Raw genomic sequence first — 13,389 nt, forward strand, 5'->3', positions numbered from 1 at the left:
TAAGACTCTACATCACTATTTTACGATCTAGAAAAAGGTTATGGGTAAATTACAGAAACATAGGACCACCAGCTGGCTCTTTAGAGACAGATTTTTCCATGGCTTGCATTTAAAGATTTGAGAACGTGAGAAGATAATTGGATAGACGGATATTTTACATTTTATGTATATATATATATATATATATATATATATATATATATATATATATATATATATATATATATACATATATATATATATATATATATATATATATATATATATATATATATATATATATATATATATATATATATATATATATATATATATATATATATATATATATATATATATATATATATATATATATATATATATATATATATATATATATATATATATATATATATATATATATATATATATATATATATATACGTGTATGTATGTATGTATACCAAAAAAGGAAAGAGTCTTAGACTTTAAAAGCCTTTACCATTATTATTAGTAATTTCTCAGCAATACTGAGACGTTTGATAATTCTTAATAGGCAGCTCAGCAAACCATGGAATTTATACTTGAACCTTTCATAACGAATGACCAAACAACTGTCTCTAATGAAATGACATTTCAATTGTATTATGAAAATGTAAATGAGAAAGTTTTCAATTATTAGACTTGTCATGATTTTCCAACGTGGGAAACAAAACCGGAGCTCTCATATGAATACAGCGAAGGATTTATCGTACAAAAATAGTAAGCCTTATTTCAATGGATTTTAAGATGAATTTTTAACATATAAACAAATTTGAAAACGTAATATTGCACATAAAGCATATGATATAAATTTAACCCAGGGTGAAAACGGTTATGCTCGAAGAAAATTTGAATATTCGATTCTTAGTTTTGCTTCAGGCCAACTAATTAATGCAAGAAAATATGAAGCGTTTTCCTTCTCACTTCGCAGAATATTATTCCTTTCTGAGCTACACAACGGCCACATGAAACTCTTCATAATTCGTACCTAATCACTCAATCCATTAATTAATCCAAAAAATTACAACTATACCATCACTTTTCCTATTTGCGAACAGCTTATTTGCTTTGTTTTCCCCCAGTCCAAGAGAAAAGGAAAGAAAATGAAACCAGAAAATAATAACCTCTGTACAACAAACGCCACACGAGTCACTCAAAACTAGCACACGGTTACCTAACTTCTTGTAGTAGCATCCACTACGCCTTCGGTTGCACAAGATCTCAACCTTTCACTATGTATACGGAAAACATTTAGGGGCAGTTAACCTCTAACATCAAAACTAAATGTTCTGGACCTTTCACGGCAATCTATACTGATGTGCATGAAATAACCAATACAAAAACATGCCTGAGCTGGGTGCATTCTAAGAGAGTGGGAAGGAGAAAGAGAAACCTTAATTTAACTCAAAATACCAAAGCCAGTAACTACAACGAATCTAATTCGCTACTGATGACTATCAAAACTTGTATCTAAGGAATCGTGGGATTTCTCCAAGCTCTTACATGGTTAAAGAGAGAGAGAGAGAGAGAGAGAGAGAGAGAGAGAGAGAGAGAGAGAGAGAGAGAGAGAGGATTTTAGGATTTTAGGCCAAAGGCCAAGCGCTGGAACCTATGATGTCATTCATAGTTTGCGGTTGCACTATGAAATAACTGTTAGAGAGGGTGGTCAGTCAGATGGAAGGAGAATATGAACGGAGGCACAGTAAAAGGAATGAAAGAGTTTGCAACTAGGGGCCGAAGGGATTCTGCTAAGACCTTAAGTAATGCCTACAGTGCACCACGTGAGGTGCACTGACGGCACTAACCCTCCTACAAGAGAGAGAGAGAGACTGCCATAATTTGATAGTCACTTGCGAAATAAAACTTCATTTAAAGACACTGCAATTTGGTTCAACAATATTATGTAAATTTTCCTTATTAATTCTTCAATATCAGTCACGTCTTTAGCAAGATTACGTTCCTCCCTACCTCCCTGTAATGATCAAACTAATATTAAAAATGAAATTTAGCTCCAGGAACCACTTAATGGTTTGTTAAACTGCTATTTCAAATATTTACAACGGAAAAACTGAGAGGGTAAACTACAAGCACGGTCTTTACCAGTTTAGTTATTTTCGAATTATTCTTTAATTTCTTATATCAACTTAATCTATAAATCTTTGTTTTTCACACTGAATTTGAATTTTCTTGGTATATTCGAGACTGTTACTGGTATGTGAAATTCCATTAAGAATATTCATCTGAAAATTACAGGTCAAGTTTGAGATTACCATTTACCATACTTACGTAATCACGCTTGCTTCACAGGCAATTGCCCGTTCAAGAAATATCGATTTTTTTTGTCAAAGGTACTTTTAAAGAACAGACATTAATAGTGCTTGTCCTTATTGGTAACATGTGTTCGAAAATTCATACAGGGAGGCTGAATATGTTCCAAAGTTGACGTTTATGGATCATTAAGTGATACTATCTAAGTTAAGTACTTGTAAGTGAACTTGTTAAAGCATATTATTGGCCGTTTTACCATTAAAAATGCAAGTGAATGTAGCGCCTACGTACTTGGAAAAAATTGCTGTACCGTACTTCATAATGTGTGGCGCCTTGTTTATTAGGCATTATGTTCGCAGTTCTTATTACAGGCCTGGTTAAGATTGGAAAAGGAGAGAAATGAACATGGTGATTTATTACCGAAGAACGTAAATTCTTCTGAATTGTGATATTCTATTTAATGAGAGCTTATATGTGCATCAAACATTTAACGACAAGTCAGATTATTTCTGCACATCAGTAACATATGCCATTTCATTTATTAAACTTAAACGTACCAAAGTAGTTTACCACATACTTACATTTCTTTTACAGAACATCACACCCTAATCAACAGCGGTAACGGAAAATTTATGCTACAAAAAGAGCAACTTTCCTAACAAAACACACAAACCCTTAACAGTTTTCATACCAACAAGGCCACTCTCACTCTCTTACACACACACACACACACACACACCTGGATATCTCCCACACCAAGATATTTAAAAACTTATTACACAGTTCGTCTAAAAGTGATTATTGCAGTTCTTTATCCCTTCTTTATGTCAAGGACACAAATGGCAGAAATCAGAGACAAAGTGAAAATTTATGAGCCTGGCTGGACCTCTTTTCAGAGAGCCCAGGTTATCTCTGCGTAAATGAGAGCATTGAAATGCAAGACTTCAGAATGGCCCTCACATCAAATCATTTTATGAAATTTACGTTAGACACACATTTCATTACCTTTTAACCTTAATTGCAATTAACCTTTAATTGTTCAACCTTCTGCAATGACAGTTTTAACTGATTTCAATTCAACTTCAAAAAAGCTCATGCATAATCTAAAGACTATTTGAAATCACAATTTTTTTTACATAAAGATGAATGTCCACTACTTACAATACACGGCTCATGACAAACTTGATAACAATTTGTTGTCATATGAATTGTTGTGTATACATATTCACTCAAAACATAATCGAAATACCAAAACCTGTACATTTGACATTGTAATCTCCCACAATCAAGATTCTTGTGAATTTAGAAAAGCATTGAATTTTACAGAATTTTTAAAAGTTTCTTTAGTCAGCAAAAACTTGAATAATTTGAGGCTTTTAAGCAACTAAAACAAGCCATGATACGACAATTACCCCTCATGACATTCGCAATCTGGATAAAACTTACTCTAAGAAGACTACTGGAAATGTTAAGTAGACAGAAATCCAAAATGTTTACCAAAGCAAGATGTCAGCATTCTGACTGTACATATCCAAGTTTACACACAATAGACTACTGCTCTCATTGCACCAGCAAAAGAATGATAAAGTTCTGTAAAGGAGAAATTCACAAACAGCCTAAATGGACAAGTGGTTCCTCTAGTCAAAAACAAGGTCCACTTCATGGTCTTTTTGGCCCTTTGATGGCGAGGAACTAAGTGGCAAATGCTGATGCTACAAGAGGGAGGGGGGCGGGGGGAGATTCCCCAGGCATATGAACGCTGATTGAACGTGGGTTCTTTTTAAGTATTTTCTTTAGCATCTTGAGTTTGGGTGAGGGTAGGATCAAGGAAGGGGAATAAGAGATCTGCAATCATCAGGAAGCATCAGTGTGAAAAAAGAGAAGTTCTGTAGGATTTAATTCTAGAGGAAATCTTCCTTACTTTTAATGTTTAACATTTTATTCTTCAAGGTATGTTCATGTAACCAGAGAGAGAGAGAGAGAGAGAGAGAGAGAGAGAGAGAGAGAGAGAGAGAGAGAGAGAGAGAGAGAGAGAGAGAGAGAGAGAGAGTTTTGGAGCAATGGTCGAAAATACTTGGGACATGACTGATCTTCAAATAAAATGAGTATGCCATTACAAGGGCAACTTGTTTCAATCTCAAACATTTCATACGCATTAAATCACAAAAAAATTATTACACCGATAACATTGCATCATTTACCCATTTATTTACATATCCCATTGCCCAACATCCATGCTTCAATCTCCCTTAGAGGAAACAATCACAAGCTTCGAACTGAGGCTTTTTCCTAAAGTGCAAATACTAATTTTGCCTGACTATAATACCCTTATTCCGTAAATGGCGACCAGGTCTTTCGTAAAGTCGCCGATTTTAATTCTTCATTCTTTCACTTGCATTTTGCTTTCCAAAATCAATCAGCCATTTTTAGTTTTCCGGTTGCAATGCCGATTATAAATCCTTAGCTTGTGCCTTGCGATCAAAACGTTCATAAAATCTTGAGTGGTAATTAACACTTTCCGTATGCAAGCTTCATTTTTCTCTGCCACTAAGTGTAAAAGAACACGAAACTAAATTGGTAATTTCCACAACATTCAACAGTATTTATATTCACTAAAGTTTTTCTTTAATCCATTCACATATACCTATATTTCATAACCTATACTTTCATTCACCTATATTACATAAGCTAATAATTTCAATCACTTATATTCTATAATTATGCTATTTCTTCATTTACTTTTATTCCTTCACTTCATTTACTTTTATTCCTTAACCTATACTTTCATTTGCTTATGTTCCATTACTTGTACTTTCTTTTACCTATATTCCATGACCTATACTGTCACTCATATATTTTCCCTAAGCTATACTTTCATGGATCTATATTCCATAATCAATACTTTCATTCATTTTTAATCAAGAACTTGTTTTTATCACAAAAATGCTATAGGTCATAATCACACTGGCCACAGCACTTCTCACTAAAACTTTCAATCACCAGCATTCCATAAAACTTTCATTTACCTTTCCTCCATAATTTACACTGTCTTTCATCTATACTCCATATCCTATCCTTCCATTAACCAATATTCCATCACCTTGAGTTCCACTAGGTAATGTTTCTGAACATCGCATTATATTTCCTAACTTTTCTTATCATTCCATTTACTTCAGCAAAAAAATCCCTTCAGGGGAACGAAAAAGTGTAAGTTAAGACAAAAAGAGAGAGAGAGAGAGAGAGAGAGAGAGAGAGAGAGAGAGAGAGAGAGAGAGAGAGAGAGATTCTAAAACTGTTAACATCGATGTAAAAAAAAAAATACGAAGCCTTAAAAGCTAGACTGAACTGGAGGAGAAAGTCGATTAAAATATAAAAGTGATCGGCACTTCATAGTGTTCTATTATTCTTCGATGACTTTTAAAAGCAAATGGGATTTTAGAACGCTATTATTCTTCATAGAATTCAAAATGCAGAAAAGAACAGAGAATACGTTATCCATATAACAAAAGATTTTAAAGGGAATTTACAACATACTCACTGTCCTTGAAAATATAAAAATAAAAAATGGGAATAATTTAGTTTTATAATTTGGACATTATTTTAGAAAATTATATAATGACCTATTAAAATTATAATGAGAGACTTCAAACACAAAGGGGATTATGGCAAGTTTTCATCCTTGATAAAATTAAAAAATTCCAAGTTTTCATCCTCGATAAAATTCCAAAAATTCCAAGGTTTCATCCTTGATAAAATTCCAAGTTTTCATCCTTGATAAAATTCCAAAAATTCCAAGTTTTCATCCTTGATAAAATTCCAAAAATTCCAAGTTTTCATCCTTGATAAAACTCCAAAAATTCCAAGTTTTCATCCTTGATAAAATTCCAAAAATTCCATAGTACAAAAGAGGAACCAGCGATAAGAAACTATCATGGGTTCATTACTCCAAAGTACACTGTTACGAGTGTAAAATCTAGCTGGGCCAATTTTTTCATCCTCCCGGTGAATTTATGAAAGAAAGAAGGAAGGGGTTACATGAGAACCACATACCTTGAAATCAGTAACAGTTACAGAAATTCTCTTCTAAATGCTACATAAGCTTAACAATACAGGTAACTACACAAATTAACATAAATCTCACTCTCATCAGTTACAATGCCCTTGGCTATGGACGTTTAATTAACATAGCAATGCCTTATGGCCTATTTTCACAGGCCTCAGTACACATCATTACAGGTGGTTTAATAAGTTTTCTAATCCTTACACTAATGTTGGCTGCACTCTGTACGGAGGGACGTTCAAAATCAAACTAATATTGGCTGTATCTGTTAGAAGCACAGGCCCCCTTGATTATCTGGTGGTTCTAAATAACTTACAAGCAATTAAAAAATATTCATAAATCAGAAACGAACTGATATCTAAGCATACGTAACATGAAAATTTAATTTCCATCGAGAAACAATCCATTCTTTGAAATACTGCTTTAAGGACTGAAAAATCAAGGACTGTAAACCAAAGAGTGCCCTGAAAACCTCTGTAAAAGACGGGGATCTATAAACAATTCCATAAATTAAGGACCGCACAAGAAACTTCATAAAACATGTGCCCATAAACCCTCCATGGGCTAAGGAATGCAAAAAATGATAAATTCCTTGCCTAAAATTGTTTATTATTAATACTAAAGCCACAGTGAAAAAAAAAACTGACGATCTACTGAAAGTCGTTGAAGAAGAGATTTTCTGATACTATCTTGAGAAATTACCACCGCCAATGACTCCTAACTAGTCATTACTACTTCAGGACTCAACCAATATATTATTAAATCCAGCAGAAAGCAAGAATCATGATCCTCCCAAAACAAATACCATCATTAATTAAACACAGCAGGAAAAGTGACTCTGGATTATGGCTACTGAAACTAGGAAATTAATCAAAATGTCAAACGCTGGAAACAACTGAGAAGGTACGGCAATCTTTAATGATCATAAGTTCATAAAGTGCATATATCTGAAAGCAAAGGCTGTTGACCAACAAATAACAACAGAACAGAAAACCATTAAGAAAAAGCGTGATTTAATTCAGAAGTTTGCAATATAGGATTAAAAAGCTAAAACTCAGGCCACTGACCCACCAAACCAATCAGACTTCACTTAATATTCATAGAATACAAACAGGAAGATCATATCAGATAATTAAAATGATGAAAATATATTTTAACAGGAAAATCATGACCCCACCACACTTCAACTCTGATGCTGAAACAAGTTGCAATAACTAGCTTAAAGTTTATAACAATACCCAGTTCTGGCGTAAGGCTAACAAGCAAAGTTAAAACGTTTCACGGCTTCTGGCTGGCGAAATAACGTTTTAAAAGGAAGCATTTAAGTATGCGAAAATGTTTCCAATCATATCACAGACTTATTAAGTCTATACTGATATTTATTCCATATCATATTTTTTCCAACGATTCCACAATACTTGTAAGTCTGAAACATTTAATTCTTATGAAGCATGAACATTCTAATATTTGTAGCAAAATTAAACTTTTTTTATTTATGTTTATTTATATCTGTTGTCACAATGTTCGTTATGTGCTTTGGGTGCATCAGAATTCTAAGAGTGCATGGAAACTGAACCTTCGAGTTTACAAGAAATACAAATGTATATAACCCTTGAACTACGCCCTCATAGACGTGGTTAACAGACTTCAGAATTACAAGCAGAATGGTCCAAGAAATTTAAAACAAAGTGGCCTGTAACTCAACATTATATAACCGTGTCACAGTCACGATAAAATAATCACAGTCAGCAATAACATAGCTCATAAATAATAATTCCCATGCCAACATCTTGACGAGAGTGAGATTTAAAATTGAAGCTTTAAGTGAGCTTAACATGACCCATGATTACAAAAGGAAAATTATGATCAAAGTTATTTTAACATGTATAAAGTTGTGATTTAAGACTTAATTCACATGAAAAACTGACGAAGTGATTCAATAATATCTAATAAGAAGAGACTTCTTCGGTATCACATCACATAAAAAATTTTTGGAGCTTGAGAAAAATTAACTAACTCACACTACCTGAATAATATAAGCTTTCCTTAGAGAATCAACTTTAGTTTATCAATAAGCCAATGTCAAAGTACTTAAAGCCCCATTGTAAACAGTGTACAGAGTTTTTAAAATCAGGAACTTCTTTATAATTTAAATCCTGCTGTATAGAAATTCATGTCCTTGAAATCACAGATCCCATGTTCCACTTGCACTGCAGAAGAGAGTTTTTCTTGAAAACGAAAATTCTTTATGTCCATCACGTGGTTATACAATAATCCTAAACTGATGATAAAATTTAACCTGGAAGAATAAACAAAGTTACTAACCAAATAATTCAAGTGGAATAAGAACAAGTATGTATCTTTTTGATGGACAAAAAATTGTACAAACTATGCTTCAGTTGCTCAGTAATGCAGGTTATAAGAAGTTTCGACTTACTTATAATATAATATATATATATATATATATATATATATATATATATATATATATATATATATATATATATATATATATATATATATATATATATATATATATATATATATATATATATATATATATATATATATATATATATATATATATATATATATATATATATAAGCTGCTCCCCATCAGTTAAACTTACACAGGCTAGTCTTTGGAATGCTCTCCTTTCAACACGTGTCGTGATGTTCACTTGGAAAAAATAACATGGTAACCTGATTTCTAGTTTTAGGTATTAATCTCGCTAAGTAAAAAAAATTCTAATCAACTCTGTACGTAAGGTAAAATACCTCTAAATTAAGCAATGTAGCTAAAACTCGAATTTTTAAAAGGTTGAAGTAAAGGAAAAACTTGGTTGAAAGCCAAACTCTTCGTGACAACTGTGTGAGATTCATACTTAATTTCTGAGGGCAGGTATAGGATTAATGTTCTCTTTCCTGTCAACACTTTGCTTGCAACAGTATTTTAGAACCTCTTACGAGGTACCTCCTTTGTCCTTCCTGATGATACTCCCATTATATGAATACCATGGCAATTCTGCAAAAACATAATGACTTGCATTATAAAATGACTTCACGTTACTTTAAATTGCACGTGAAAGTGTATACGACTAGCTGAAACATTCATTCCTAAATATGAACTTATCACTTCTATGGTGTAACCTAATTAATGTTTATATATCCCAAAAAACACTCTGTACATGGAAATTTTACCTTTTCTCGAAACTGATGACAGGTAAAGTTCGTCAGTAGTTACTTTTTCCATATATGACATAAGTTCGTTCAGCTCATCTCCAATCCACCCTGCTGCTGTTTCCATTTCCTTTAACAAGTAATATGGAAAGTTAATTTTGCGCTTGAAACTTTTCATGCCGTCACCTGGAAGAAAAAAAAAAAACTTTCATATTTCAAAAGCTCTAAAAAAAAAAAAAAACATTAAAAGACAGATATTAATAATTTTCTGATTTGATGCATCCACAAGGGAAAATTATTTAAGATATTTCATAATGTCAAATACGCGTGTTAAACGTTACATTTTTACTAAACCTTCACCTGGTGACGACTTTTAGACTCTTTGTTAGTCTATATATATATATATATATATATATACATATATATATATATATATATATATATATATATATATATATATATATATATATATATATATATATATATATATATATATATATATGTATATATATAATATATATATGTGTGTGTGTGTGTGTGTGTGTGTGTGTGTTTGTGTGTGTTAACAACCACCTAAGTATTCTGAAAACCTAAGCTTCCCATGGAGTGTACTCCAAATTCTGTTGTAAATGGCAGTAAATATGCCTTTGACGGGAGCCACGTGTTGTTTTCCGTTTCTTTCACTTGGAAATAATTATTTCCTTTCTTGTCGGCTGAAGTGAATTGCCGGCTATAGCTCATGATAAACTTCCTCATTCAGTCGGAATAATGGCACCACTGACGTCAAGTTCATGGTTAGTATTTCAAAATAGCGGTGGACGGACGTTCAAGTGTACAGGTAATATAATCGGGTATTTCTAAGTAATAGATACACGGAGGGTATTTAGCGAGAAATGGCAGTTTCTTATAGTATTTTGGTTGTTTATTTACAATTAAACGTTATTTTTGGGGGGTCGGCTGTAATTAACCTGTAATTAACCCCTGAAGTCCACCCAACAAGGGGTTTCCATACGCGATCTTCGCAAGACAGAGCACGGATACGCCTGTTTCGAACGGTTCATACCCCGTCCGGCAAGTGCAATACTTTGGAAACTGTTTTTTTCTGCACTTTTAGGGCTTCTGACACTGGCGGTGCATTTGTTTGTTGTCGGCCAAATGCAATGTTCCTTCGCCGTGTTTAGTACTGGCCCAGGGGGCGGGCGGTACCCATACGTTAACAAGTTATTGCACTTGCCGGACGGGATATGAACCGCTCGAAACAGACGTAGCCGTGCTCTGTCTTGTGAAGATCGCGTATGGAAACCCCTCGTTGGATGGACTTCAGGGGTTAATTACAGGTTAATTACAGCCGACCCCCCCAAAATAACGTTAAATTGTAAATAAGCAACCAAAATAATATAAGAAACTGCCATGTATCGCTAAATACCCTCCGTGTATCTATTACTTAGATCTACCTAATCGTATACGTTAATGTAAAAAAAAAAAAAAAAAAAAAAAAAAAAAACTGGGGGGATTATTAATTTACTTATACAAAATAACACTTTTATAGTTATCCTAAAAACTATCTGATCTTTGTTTTCTATTACCTAATTACCTCCAAGAAAACGCGTCTGTTGAGTGGTACCTATTACGAAATCTTGGGGTGAGAGCTCATGACAATGGTCACGAACTTTGGCGCTCGGTGACTGACGTGGCCATGAAAGCTAAAAAAAATTGCCTATATTATCTTCATGGCAGTATTTTTGTGTTATGATGGCCTGGGATATGTTATTCAATCATTAAAGAATTCGAAAATATGGTTTTGGCACTTCCCGCAAGGAAAAGACAGGCTTCTAACTAACCCCCGGATTAGAAAAGTTAAGATTATTAACACAATGGTATACCAGTTATTGATATGAGATATACCTTTAATGGCAATGTTGTTGGTAATCTTACAGAATGTAACACCAGAGATGATCCTGCAACTGGGTTTAAATTAGGTGATGAGGTTTGAGGTAACTGTGCTCGAAACCACATAACTTAATTATTATGAGCTTGGAATTTTGTCAAACGTATGCCTAGCCCAAGACAGAGGTCAGTGCCCTGAACAAATGGCAATAGAAGCTGCAAAGCTTTGGTTGTGGAAACTCAGAGAGTAGCCTCTATTACTGATTGTCGATTCACAGGTTAATGGTATGTGCTATTCAGATTTTTATTTGCAGATTTCAAAATTGTAAGGAATTAACTTTGCAATGCAATTCAGTAGATGTCTTTACAAATATGAGTACATGAAAATAAGAATGAATGTCCTAAACCGAAGGCGGGACCCGATAATGAGGCAATTAAATTATACAGTAGAATAATTTATATTTAAAAATAGAATTATATAAAATGTGTCAACATATAAAACTATGGTCGAAACAATTTAGGCTATTCTGAGGCCGAAAAGGTTCGAAAGTGGTACTGAAGCTAAATTTTGTGAAACAAAAAAAAAAAAAAAAAAAAACTGTAAATATAATAAACATTTTAATACCCAAAATACTTAGGGGTAAAATACATTACCCTTACTCGCAACAATATCCCTTTGCCCTGAAAATAAAGGTGCTAAATGCATGAAACACCATCATGCCTTATAACCGTTTTATCCTAACCTAAAAATTGAAATTCCATTTTCATAAATCAAATTAGTCTTTCGTAAAGCAACACCAACAACAATAATAAAGTAAATAAAAAAATTGAAATCGCGGAAAACATGTACTTTCTCAAAAATACTGGCTAGCTTACCTAGGCCATATTAACTGAATTACCAGTATTTAAAAATAGGGTATATAACACTTACGGATAACATATAGGAGTCTTGTGTTAAACGACCACAACCAAAATAATTTAATATGCACTGTAACCGATTTTTGCTAACATAAAAATGCCGTAATGATGGAAATTTCAGTATTTTAAAATATATATTATATATATTTTTGATACTTCGGGTAAAACCGAGATGTTTTACATGAAGCAACGCCCACCCCCACCGCACGGAGAACACACGTGTCTTCTAAGTGAATTATGAGTTAAAAACTTCTTTATTCTGGAATGTGCTTTGCGATAAATACTTTTACAACACAAAAGTCCCATGTAACCTAATGTCTAAAAAATAAAACCTAAACGTGCTGAGAACATACATATCTTTGAACCTGTTTGGCCTAGCCTACCAAGACCATTAAAACTTTGGTCCAGCGGAATAATTTGCCTTCCGGCAAACCATATGGAAAATAAATTAAAGCATAAAAGATTACGAACGAAAACTGGGCCAAGAAACTTACTATCAACCTTGTAAAACTTTGAAAACAACTCCTTATAGAGGGATGCTTATCACCAGCTCAAACAACAGCTTGGCGGCGAAAACTAACCCAAACGAAGCCCGTGACGTCATCCTAACGTTCTTCTTTTTGCATGTAGGCAGAAATAGCGGCTACGTCGAATCAATTTTACTATTTTATAATCTAAGTAGCCATAAATTGTAGAAACTGAAGTAAAAAAAGAAAAACATCTAATGAAAGAACTTAGGAACTATAAAACAAAGCGAAATTGGTTGTTAACGCAACAGATCGAGGAAAGATAAAATCTTATTTGCGCGAGCATGAATGGAGCGCCGTTGCAGAGGTTAATTACAGTATATACTACGAATTGTACCGAATGTCCTTGACATATTAATTAGAAGAGGCGTAAGCGGTTTCAGGGCATATCTCATATCTGATGAGTACTGAACACAGAATAATTAATATTTACGACGTAGATGATAATTAATATTCACGACGTAGATGACATGTCCGTAATTCTACCATTTTGAATAAATTCATATTGTCTAGTTTATGCATCAAATT

General features: G+C 33.3%; 1 long non-coding RNA gene across 1 annotated transcript; it reads right to left on the reverse strand.

Annotated features, from left to right (window-relative positions):
- Positions 1-1,628: 1,628 nt before the first annotated feature.
- LOC136846575 (uncharacterized) lies at positions 1,629-12,944 on the reverse strand. Its single transcript, XR_010855451.1, has 4 exons — positions 12,829-12,944; positions 9,551-9,715; positions 9,235-9,374; positions 1,629-8,648 (listed from the first exon to the last, which is right to left on the reverse strand). It is a non-coding gene; the product is annotated as an uncharacterized lncRNA (long non-coding RNA).
- Positions 12,945-13,389: the final 445 nt, after the last annotated feature.

This window comes from Macrobrachium rosenbergii, chromosome 15 (assembly GCF_040412425.1).
Source record: "Macrobrachium rosenbergii isolate ZJJX-2024 chromosome 15, ASM4041242v1, whole genome shotgun sequence".
NCBI lineage: Eukaryota > Metazoa > Arthropoda > Malacostraca > Decapoda > Palaemonidae > Macrobrachium > Macrobrachium rosenbergii.